Raw genomic sequence first — 12,154 nt, forward strand, 5'->3', positions numbered from 1 at the left:
CAGAACGCGAAAACTAACCCAGCCCCATCCACGTCTCCCCCCATAATGGAGGAAGGATCGAGGATCGTCCCTTGGAAGTGAAAAACAAGACCGAATATAGATTATCGCGAGGCTATGGATACGCGCACGCTCTATAACCGTAATAACCAGTTAAACGTTTTCGCGACGACGGGTCGGCCTAGAGAGAGGTCTGCAACGCAGTCCCTTCTTCTTGGAGAGGGGGCAGGGAAGAGGGTCCGAGACGTGGGACGTCGAAAACTAATATCGAAGCCGGGAGGGCCCCGCAATTGCGGTCGCGAGGAACGGCCCTGGCTACCGTGGGCCGCATCTTCACCGGGGAACTTTGGTCCACGTGCTTGTCCTTGAACATCCACCGCCCGTTCGGGACCAGGTTTCAATAATTTCGCGGCGGCTAGGACTAATTTTGAATGCCATTAGTTAGCACACGCCGCCTGGGATGATCCAGCCGCCGGAACGGATTGTTATTTCATTCGTTCGTTTCAGTTCCTCCCTTCCTTTCCTACCCTCTCGCCATTCCCTCCCCCTCCTCCCTTTCTCTCTCTCTTTGTTCGCGATCGTTGCGCCCGCACGTCGCTCCAATACACCGCTACCGTGTTATGGAACGCCAACGCATCCAGGCCCTTTCCTTCTTCTGCGCAAAAGCGTCTCTCTCTCTCTTCTCTTTCGCGCATCATCCCCCTCCCTCGCCTCGTGGCGCCACTTGTGATTGAATCGGCTACGCGGCGTAGGGATTCGCCCTGCGTGGATCGTGGCGCACGTCGGCGTGCTCGTCTGCGAATTCCGCGGGATCGTTTCTGTCGAGCATTTCCCAGCGTGGATCGGTACGCGTGGTATTGGGTCACTGGGCGCGCGGATGGATCGAGATCCCCTTTGTTCCCGTCTCAGTCCACGCCGAGCGTTATCGGCTCGGGTCGTCTCGCTTCGACGCCCGTGGCTCTTCCGTCTGTGGGCGACGCGCAACAGAGATCTTTTCTTCGACGCGCCTCCGTCCGAGAGATATATTCGCGATCCCTCGAGTATGTGTCGCTTTAAATTACGCGCGATCGAGTTTACCGATCGTATCTTGAGAAGAATTAAAGTGTTATTCAAAATGGGTGGATTAATCGAGTAACACATCGAGTTTTATTATTCGTTCAATTACTTAAATCCAATTACTCGTTCGCTATAAAAGTAATAAATATCTTTCGACGATTTTTGTACAAGCAACCAGACTTTTTATATCCCAGGGATAATCGATCGCACGATCTTTAATTGATTATTCGAGTTTACATGACGAACCGATAGAATTCCGGGAGGGCAGGGCGTGGAGAGGAGGAAGTCACGGAAAAGCGGAGCGCGGGGGAAAGAATAGGATCGATGGATCGGTCGTCGGCGGCCATTAGGTGGTATTCTCGCATCGGCAGCATAGTCTCTCCCGGCTATTGCCCGTACACGGCTACATAGTCGCTCACGTAGTTGGCTTTGATGTGCCGCTTGTGCATTGTAGATGCATTATAATGCATACCCCACTAAGAAATCCGGGGCCTATGTTGGTATTATGGCCGAGCGCCTCCTCTCCGTGGCTGCAGCTTCGATAATCGAACGCGCCTTGCCCCGTCCCTCGGCCAGGATTATATGAATAGAAAGGCGGCGTGATACGTGATGGGCGTGTGCAATTGAAAATCATATTACGTAAAGGAGCGGGGCAGGAACGAGGCCCGGTGAAAATTTGCAGTTTCTTTTTCAACCAGCAGCGCCACGACCTCCCACCCCGCCTGTCGCATCCCTGCTCTCGGTGTACGAGAGTTCCCTCTTTCACCTTTCGCCCGTTGTCCCGAAGCCAGCGGTCGCGCGGACAATCGCGGCTTCACGTGTCGTGCGCGCGGAATTACGATGGACAGACTGTTGATCGAACGATAATCCTGAAATAAACGCGACTTACATTGGCCGCGCGATCGTTGACCGGAATAACGATCGATGCAGCGCTGGCAGAGCGGCAAGTTTTTTCGTGTTATCGCGTGCCGCGGTATTGGTCCAGGTGTTGCTTCATGAATAATTCCTCCCTTCCACGCGAAACACTGGAATACATCCTTATTGCGACTATATTGAGTTAATTGCGGCGAGAAAGTTGAATCGGATGAATAAGAGTTCGAATCTTAGCATAAGAGAATCAAATTACACGCGTATACTCGACAACACTTGGAGATAGAGGATTCCACATCGTGGAATCAAGAAAAAGAACCGACTCGAAATCGACTCTAACTTATTTTTCACGACTTATTTCGTCCGACTTCCGGCGGCACGTTCTCGCCATGTTCGGACCGGCTTCCTCGACAGAAGCTGCCTCTCGGCTGGCCTATAATTTGCGCGGTCGTGCCCGGGGGATCTGCTCCGAGTCGTCCTCGCGGAATGATATTCCGTTTGCCCGGGGGATCACGGGGGAGGGAGAGAGAGAAGCCCTCTCGATGTCCGGTAGCAGCCACCGGGCGCGGCGCCACCGTCGCACGCAATTACAACGCTCCCGGCCGTTTTTAATCTTGAACGTCCCGGGCAAAAAACGTAATAACTTTTTTGCCACCACGATTACGAGGGCCCTCTCTCGGGTTTGGACCGGATGAGCTGTTGGCGCAAAATTGGAGACTCCGCCCCCGCGTGGATCGTTCGGTCCCTGGATAACGACCAGCCTGTATGCAAATCGTGCTGGCGCAGGCGATTTTCGCGGAACGTTATATTATATCGCTTCGCCCTGTGATATTATCCTGTGTATAGACGTGCACGATAGACACGCCACGATTACGGGAAAAAACATGAACGCATCAGTGACATCGCCGGAGGGGATGGCGAATCGCAGATGCAGAAGAGCTTCTGACAACTTTTTAATGGAACCCCTTCTTCCCTTCTTCGTTTCTTCCCTTTGATTGTGCGCTCGAAATTTGTGTTTATACTCGAAACCGTGTTATTCAGAGAGGGAGTTTAGAAAAACTATCCTCGGGATTATTCTCTCGCGAAATATCTCGCCGCTCGTGATGGATATTTTCCCCCCAATCCCGCGGGAATATTTCATCGTCCCTCGACTCTGGTTATATTCCGAACGAGACACGCAATGCTTTGCCTATTCTCCCCCGCAGTCCCACGGGGGACAAGATGGAGACAAGGTTCGCGTCGCGAGGTGTGAGTCGGCGAAGGTGGAGGCGTCATTGTCGCGGCTCGTTTCACCATTGCGTCACAGGCGTACGCGACGCGGCCTAGGAGCATGGTAGAAAGCGTACGAATCGAATGGCCAACGATCATTTGTCAAGCGAGAACGTCCGCGTGCTGGGAGCCGCAGACGACTACCGCTATCGCGTCTAAACGCGGATTATCGAAGAAGAAGAAGGGGGAGGAGGAAAGGGAGAGGGAGAGGATGGAGGAGAAGAAGAGGAAGGAGAAGAAAAAGACGAAACCTCGCACCTACCGTATCTCGCCTGGGAGAGTGATATTTCTATCGTGGATGTTGGAGGTAGGAACGTGTTAACAATCCGTGCCTCGCCAACCGGCGCGGCGATTGATGACCGTAGAAAAGAGGATTTATTAATCCTGACTATTATCACTGTTTCCCGACCGGGGACAAACGACGACTCTATCGATGTTTCGATACTCATTATGTCGATACCGACCTGCTTCACCCTGTCCATCTCTATTTATCGGTCCTATGACCGTATGGCGATCGACGAAGCATCAGTCGTTTCGATTAGTAAGATACACGTATCCTCGAAAAGATTCCATTTTCCTCGAAGTGAAAATTGAACGAGTAATAGAAATGTAGAAAGAAAAAGCGAAGATGGCTTGAATAATTTCTTATGTAGTCTCTCTTGATCTTGATAAAACGAATTTTGTTCAAACCTACTTTTCTCGAAAATTCATTTACGAATAATCAAAAAAATTGGAATGAAATTATTCAGTCCGAATCAGTTGGAGTATAAATCTAATGTAAAAGTAAGATAATATTAAAGTAATCAAGTCCAAGTAAGTGACATGGCCGTTTTGAATACCCTGATGCATTCCAGGTGCGCACGTAATGTTGCTGGTTCAATTAGGTCACCCGATGCTCCCGAGAAATTTTATTCATCTGATGGATTTCTCGTGATTTGATGGACCTGATGCATCTGATGCACACAACCATTGCCCTGGATGCACATACACCGAGTTGAATTAATGAATTCGTCCAAGAGTAAATTAATCTAGTTTATACGCTATGAAAGCTATAGTAAATTACATTCCGAACCTTAATCTTATCTTAGAATATAAAACCTCCATATCTAATTCCATAAAAAAGAATAGTATCGATAGACCTTCGATTTCATCCTACACAACATAAAACTTCTTATTACAATAAAAGAGTTGAAACTCAATTCATCAATTAGAATCATCGATATTCACGTCATAAACGATAAATATAGTGACACCATAAGGTATCAAATATAAAAATCGAATATGTAACAAAGATATTTTTAATATTTTGATTTATATATCTCAGAAACAAACTTAAAATATCGAATTTTTTTACGTCTCTGAGACTTCACAACGTCGCTCGTGTAAGAAAAGTAGGACAAATTACGAATAAAAGTAAAACTACGTAATATACATATAAAAAAAAGAAAGTCAAAGAACAGCTGTCTAATAAATTTTAATCTCGTTACGCGCAATCTTGGAACGTCTCGTGACTGGAAGCCAGGGGTGTAGCTGCATTCTATCAGCACCCTCTCTCGCCTTAATTGATCACCACGTCAAAAAGTTCGACGTCGCGTTTATCAGCGAACATCGACTCGCCGTTCTCCGTTCAAAACGTTATGCATCGGATACACGCTACTTTTTCCTATGACGATCACGGGAGGACGAAACTGTGGATCTGTGTTGCGCAATTATCGAGGCGAGGGTCCCCCCAGTTGCTTTCATCGATCCCCGTGGATCCACGTGGAGAGGAGAAGATTACGAGGAACCGAGAAGATGTCGATGCGTGGATTGCTTTATTAAATTTTGCGCAACGCAAACGATTTTCCAACAGCGACGGAGCATACGAGCTATAAATCAACCGGTACAATGACATCGGCACGGCGATCCTCTCCACGATTCTCTCTTTCTCGTGGACCGTGGCTCGCGGGCAAATCCGCGTGTCGTTTACTTACGTAAATGCACTGTAACTTGGCCAGCAGGTGATTACAATCAGGCAGGTAGGTACAAAGCTTCCGATCCAAGGATCGTTTCGCGCCTATTCTGCCGCTCGAGACAGATGTTTGTCGCTCTTCGATTGGAGGGGGTGAGAATCGTATCCAACCGATAGAAAATGGATACTACGATTATGTTACGATATTATCTTGGATTAGGTCGTAGACAATAATGGAACGGAAGAATATAAAAATATATACGAGGAAAGAAATATTCCTCTCTTAAACGTTAACCTCTTCAAGTGACTCGTATACCACTATGATTCTTATTTGCAGACAGCTTTTAGATTTCGTACGTGATATAATGAGAATATTTTAAGATTTTGTGTTGTTTGAAAATTAATGTAAACTCGATGTGAATCCATCTATCCGCGCGAAGAGATGTACGAAGAAAATAATAAAAATGTGGGACAGAGATATATTTACGAGAGAAAACAATGGATGCTTAAAAAGTGATACGATTAATTAATGCGCGATACTTGCAGAGAGGATAGTTAACGATATAGTTAAATAATTAAATTGGACTTCATATAAATCCATGATACATCCAATATTTCTGAATATATAAATTATCGTTTGAATATACACACTATTCGCTATCAATTCCAATATTCGCCATATTCATTCGAGTTGATCAGTTACAGATTGCTCGGTATAAACTTCCTTTTCGGTCATGAATAAGATGGCTCAAAGTATACAAGATTTATCCATCTTCCGTGAAACTAGCGATATTCAATTTGCGTACGTAAGTAATCAACTCGTCTCTATTCCGCGGTTGTGACGTTAATCTTTCGTACAATGGTCGTTCGTTACACGTATTCTACTTCCTCCCCACTATTTTTCCTATTCGAGATTCAACGGGTTTGCACCGTTGGGTCTCTGAAGATGCAAGGATTGCTCAAGGATTACTCCTCCAACTGGTGGATCGCGACCGCTCACTATTTAGCTAATTTACATTTATAAAGTGAGATTTTTCCGTATACCTGGAAAGCCGCCATTAATCAAGCCAACATGCGTACCACGTTACGCATAATCCTGTTTTTCCAAGCCACGTTGGAAAATATCATCCAGGGGAAACCGATCATAAATATCGATGCCGATTTCTCAATCGAAAAATAACGTCGATGGGAAAAAATACATCATCAAATAAATGGTAAAATTTAAAAGGGAAATATTCAAGCAAGCGAAAACCAAGAATTCGGCAAAATCTCGAACCAAAGCTTTATAAATATAATCTTCTTCTTTTCCCATCTTTCTTTCGAGATAGAAATTAATCAAATCTTCTTAGACTCCATCGAAGCCTCGTCGAAAATCACTTTCGAAAAGTCTCACGACCCGTTGAAAAAACGAAAATGTACACGCCACGATAAATCACAACAGAGATCGAGTTTCCGGGGCGCTCGATAAAATTCAGCTCGCGCGGGGCCCATCATTATAAATCCCGACAGCCACTTTATCCCAATCGTTCGTACCCGAGGGGCACACTGGAAACGTCCATCAGGAAACGTCGAAAGCCGGCTCTTCTGCGGGGGTGGATACACCCCGCGGCCCCTCCACTCTGCCCCCTCTCTCTCACACCCCGACGAGAAGTTCTACTTTTTTTTCTCCCGTTGAGCGCGAGTTGTGTATCGCGGTAGAATGATTGATAATCGATCGTGCCGAACTTGCCGGCGTCTCGCTTATCCAACGAAGATGAATTCGTTCTGCGCCCAGTCCTAATTGTGCGCAGTCAGTGGTCCGCACAGTGGTGCCACACGAGGTTCCAGAAAATCCATCCTACGCCTACGCCTCGAGAGAGAGAGAGAGCGAAAGAAGGAAGGCAGGCTTTAAAAGATAAGAAGAGGAAGAGGAGAGAAGAGGGCGCGGAAGAAACGAGGAAATAGAAAGTGCGCTAACTAACCTCGAGCTGACCCTCTATCGATATCTTGGCCCGACGTTCGACCCCTGCAATCGCGTCCCTCTCACTCCTTCCTGTTTCGGCGTAATGTATCTGTTGAGCGCGTTCTCCTTGTTTGCAATGGCGTCCAACGATTTTTTGCGGGCGAGGAGGAGGCCACGGAACGATGCCGAGCGGCGCATAAAACACATCGGGGTTAATGCACCGCTATAAATATATAATGGCGCACCGGCTAGCAGCGCGAAATTAATTACGCAACGTATTTACGCCGATGCGGTGCCGTTAGGCGTGATCGAGCATCCCGTGCCGCGAAAATGAGACGGGGACCGGGGCGGTAATGAATTATTGGCCGAATATCCTCCTCGATAAACAGACTCTTGGTGCACCCCCGTCGTTAATTCGATTCACTTTGCACGTCGTCGGGATTTTATAGGTGTGGTGAAACTGATATTTTTCTTCGATAAATAAAAGGTAAGAAAATGTTTCGAAAATCGAAAGATCTATATGGTTTGAGATGATCCCGTTTGCAGCATCTTTCACTAGTTTCATTCTTCCGAGTCTTTTATAGTAGAAGTTTCGAGAAATTTGTCGAGCAAAGTCGGATTAAAGATGGAGAAGCTAGTAGAAAGCTTCTCTCGTATTAAAACTAAAGTTGAAAATGAAAGTCGAATCGTTTGAATATTCATCAGTGATTGGTGTACAAGTGTTTTCGAGTCTCCCTTCTCGATATTCCATTGTGAATAACTCTTATTCGTATATTCCAACGTATGAATATAAACGAAACCAATAGTGTATCTAACACAATTTTCCTTTCGTTAAGAACGAATTTTTAAGAACGATGGAAGACTATCTCGTCGAGACTGGTGCGTACGTATCCGAGAGAAGTTTACGGGTCGTGAAGCAATCAGACATTTATTGTACACTTTCTAACGTATTCTACGTGTCGGTGCCTAATTAAGGAAGGAGAGGCACTCGTAAGAGTTCGATCGTAAATAATTCCACTAAAAATTTCTCCTTAACCCAAGTCGACCTCCGCTACGCACGTCGACTCGAGAACCGTCTTTGCTGAACTTGCCGGGTCGATGATAAATATAAAAATGACGGGATGACAAGTAATTCGCCATTAACGGTACAAGCCACGACAATTCGTGAGCTCGAAGCTGCCGACACGAGCGCTCTTTACATTTTATTGTAACGAGACCATCCATTTCGTGCTCTGCGAGATGATCGATAGACGAACTGGTGCTCGTAACATGATCGATAGACGCAACGATTGTCTCTAACGATCCGCCTCAACGATCGTGAACTCGTTGCAACTCGATGTTTACGGAGGAATATCGTTTCTCGTTTCACTCTCGATAGAATTAGCCTGAAAGAGACGATTTTTGCAATGTTCTCGATTAAGAGGTGTCTCGTTATTCAATTCCATTCATTTTTCTCGATACGTTTCTCGCAGATTACTTGTGTTTTTCTGAACTCTCTTGCGATTTACGAAACGCCGATTTTGAAAAAATTCGTGGTCTCTATTCGAGTTGGACGTAATAATTTTATCGTTTCGTTTTATATCTTATGGGATATCTTCGATTCTAGAAGCTGAAACAAACACGTGACACATATCGGTTTGTTTATTGAATTGCAAACAACCGAAAATTAATAAAATTCCATTTCCCCTCTTACTGTTATTCAATTCAAATTATTCGTTATACAACTTAATAGATAAATCTTGATCAACTTTTATTAATTTTGTTTCGATCCCGATTCAATTTACCAAAGAAAAAAAATTGCACGAGAATATTAACACCCTATATAATATTGCACCTATCCGTAATAAATTTTCCAGATTACATAATAACTTGAACCCTGAACCAGCATGTCAGTTACTAACAAGTTTTCCTCAAACACATCTGGACTTCCATTCTAAACGCGTGTATCCTCTCTTCTCGGCACAGAATCACATTCGTCGAGTAGATGAGCAGCAGCTTCGAAATGAGGCGCCATAAAGGCGATCCTATAAATGCGTTTCCACCATGTAAACCCTGGAGTTTGGATGCTGTCGAGAGGACGGGCACCTGTGCTTCTTCCTTTTAATGTCCCCACCGACAGCACAATGTGAAACCTACTCGCGACAACTTTATTAGAGAGAGTCGCGGCTACATCGTCGCGTTTCAGATTATAACGCGTATACCACTCGTAACTGTTACAGGGATACACACTATTCCCCTGTCTTCTCTCTTGTTAAAGGTCTTCCAGTGTATCGAGATCGAAGAGCGATCGCAACGTGCGTTACGAATCGCCGGTGGAAAAGTAAATCGAGGCATCGAATAAGAATACGTTGCTAATTTTTCCAAATAATTTCACTTTTCTGAAATTTTTGTCAATTTATGCAAATATAAGTACGCTCGTAATACGTTCATACTTGGAACGATTCCATCAATTATATTTCAACAATCATACCTCGATACAAATCTTCTCCCAATTATTCTTATTACAAGAAAAATAACAACACCGACAAGTATCGCGAAACCAATTCCACACTTGTCTAGGAAAATGAATAAATCCTGTTGCTCATCCTTTGATATACCACTTTCATCGACGCACCGCTTTCAAGTCAATCAGAACGACCTGTACCCAACGCCATTTATTCGCAATCCGGAATCGATATGCGATATAATTGAGTTGAACAGCTAGATATACATATATATATACACACATAACCGGAGACAGGAGGCGAGATCCTCATCGACAGATGATTTGTTTACGACGATAAGATTTCACGTATCGAGGCTCCGAACATCCTAAGCCGCCTCGTGAAAGCCAGCTCGGCTTAACGATGTGTAACGAAGTAGTCGGACCTCGCGTCAATCGTCGTAAATCGCGAGTCGAATCGGAAACGAAGGATCAAACCCTTCGTTCGCGAGCATTGTCCATGCCCGGATAACAAACGCGAATGCGAACCGATAAACGAACGATGCAAGGCGCGCGTATAATAAAATGAAAATTTCACCGTGTCGTTACACATAAACGAATCCGAAAGTCGGCGGCGTCGTGAGCCGTTCCATTATCTCGATTGGCAGTTTTCTAAAAGGATTAATCTTTGCCGGATTGTTGGATCCGTGTTGGCAAGAATAAATAAGTAAGTAAGTGCGAGCCGTGTCGAACGATCGACGCGTGAAATCCCGATTGTAACGAAGAAGTATAAGCCTGCGTATGTACGCCGTCTCTATTCTCGTTGCAACTTCGCGACCCGTGTCAATTTTAACGTTTCACCGTGATTGCTTCCTTGTACGGCCGAGGAGCTCGAGTGGCCACGAGGTGAAATCACGAATTAAAATCGAGGATTGTCAGCCGATAATGATAACGAGCGGGCATGGGGAAGTGCTAATAGCTCGACAGATATAGCGGGTCATCGATTTCATCAAGCGTTGAAAAGTGTTGAAAGGGATTCGCGGATGGGCATTGCCACTCTTTTTTTGTTTTCCAAGAGAATCGAGCGGGGATTGAATGGGATTATTGTCCGATATCCGTGAATAGTTGTGTCCTCTTTGTTGTAGGATGCGCTTTCTATGAATTACGATGACACGTTGAATGCGTTAATTGGTATTGAAGAATAGTTTTTAGGTGGATAGTCGAGGGAATCATTAATTATAATGCGAGAGAAAAGTATTGATATTCGGAAAGATTATCGATTTTTGATCACATTCGTGTTTGAATATATTACTTATACGCGTCTTCGTTTTCTTCTTTCTTTTCCGATAGATGATACGGCAAACGAGTAAAGAATCAAATAATACGCTAAACCCACGTATCAATTTTAATAAAACGGGTATACGCGAAGATTGAAGATTTCGAAAACCAGTTGACAGCTGATATTTAACACTTTGCTCAAGAACTCAAATTACACCGTGGCTTGCGAAACTTTTAACAAGGTAGATGAGACTGACACACCGTGTCAATCGGGGTTTAACCGTCGATAAAGGAACATTATCGAAAGATTTAAAAAAAAAAAAGCAAACATCCAATCGACCACCTGCTCGTTTCCAAAAATACCAACCGAACAGCGGAATCAAAGTTCCTTTCTCCTCCTAGATTAATTCAAGCAATCTTAATCCTTAACCCTTCCACCGAATTTAAGAAAAATACCAAAGATGATACGATATGATCTCGACACGATGTCATTAAGAAACTATCGATACCGTATCCATAATCAATGATTCCACTTCAAATCTTCGTTTGCTTACTAGGAAAAAAGTAAGAAAAGAATTTTCCTATCTCCTCCGCGCCAAGGAATAGGAAAATGAAGAGAAATTTCGCGCACTATCACTTTTCAATCTCGCCTAGATGATTCATCGACTCTCTAACTCTTTCTCGCAAAGACGAACGATCTCGCTTCGACTCGGCAATAGTTCGTTACCATCGTGCAAATTCGTAATTAGAAACAAGTTCAACGCGGTGTAGTTAACTCTCTGGAAGAGAAGAAAGCACAAGATCCCGCGGGATGTTGCGAGCGGGTTCACGTAATCCGCCCGCGGCGCTCGTTCGTGCCAAAATAAATCAGGGGTCGGCCGGTTGAAAAATAGCCGTGTGGCATCCTAGTGTATATATTCGGGTCGCGAGGCCGAGCGATCCTAACAAATTGGTCCCGAAGCAAATGGGCGCCACGATGCCGATTTATTATTATCTATTTACGACGCGCCTTAAATCACGCGTACCAGGCAGAGTTTGCCCGGCGGCGGCACCAACCTCACGGGCGAAATCGCGAGGAAAGCAGGCGGAGGGAACGGAAAGTAGTATCACCGCCGCGTATTATTAACCGTTTAGCCAATTTGACAAGCGTTGTATACTTTCGAATCGCGCATACACGATACAATCGCGCGCGGATACACGCGCCCCGTGATTTATGCGTAAAAGCGGACCCCTTTTTCCCCGCCGTTTGATCAACAAGGCAACGCGCGTTACACGCGTTATTAGCGGTGTTTTGCGATCGTACCGTAGGCGATGATATTTGCCTCGAGATCGAGCGGAGCGATCTGTTAACACGTTCCCTCCGACCAGA

The 12,154-nt window shown here is 45.1% G+C and overlaps 1 protein-coding gene across 13 annotated transcripts in view; it reads right to left on the reverse strand.

Annotated features, from left to right (window-relative positions):
* The window catches only part of LOC107993055 (serine-enriched protein), a 134,635-nt gene that overhangs the window by 15,971 nt on the left and 106,510 nt on the right, over positions 1-12,154 (reverse strand). The window lies entirely within an intron of this gene.

The sequence above is a fragment of the Apis cerana genome, linkage group LG10 (genome assembly GCF_029169275.1).
Source record: "Apis cerana isolate GH-2021 linkage group LG10, AcerK_1.0, whole genome shotgun sequence".
Lineage (NCBI taxonomy): Eukaryota > Metazoa > Arthropoda > Insecta > Hymenoptera > Apidae > Apis > Apis cerana.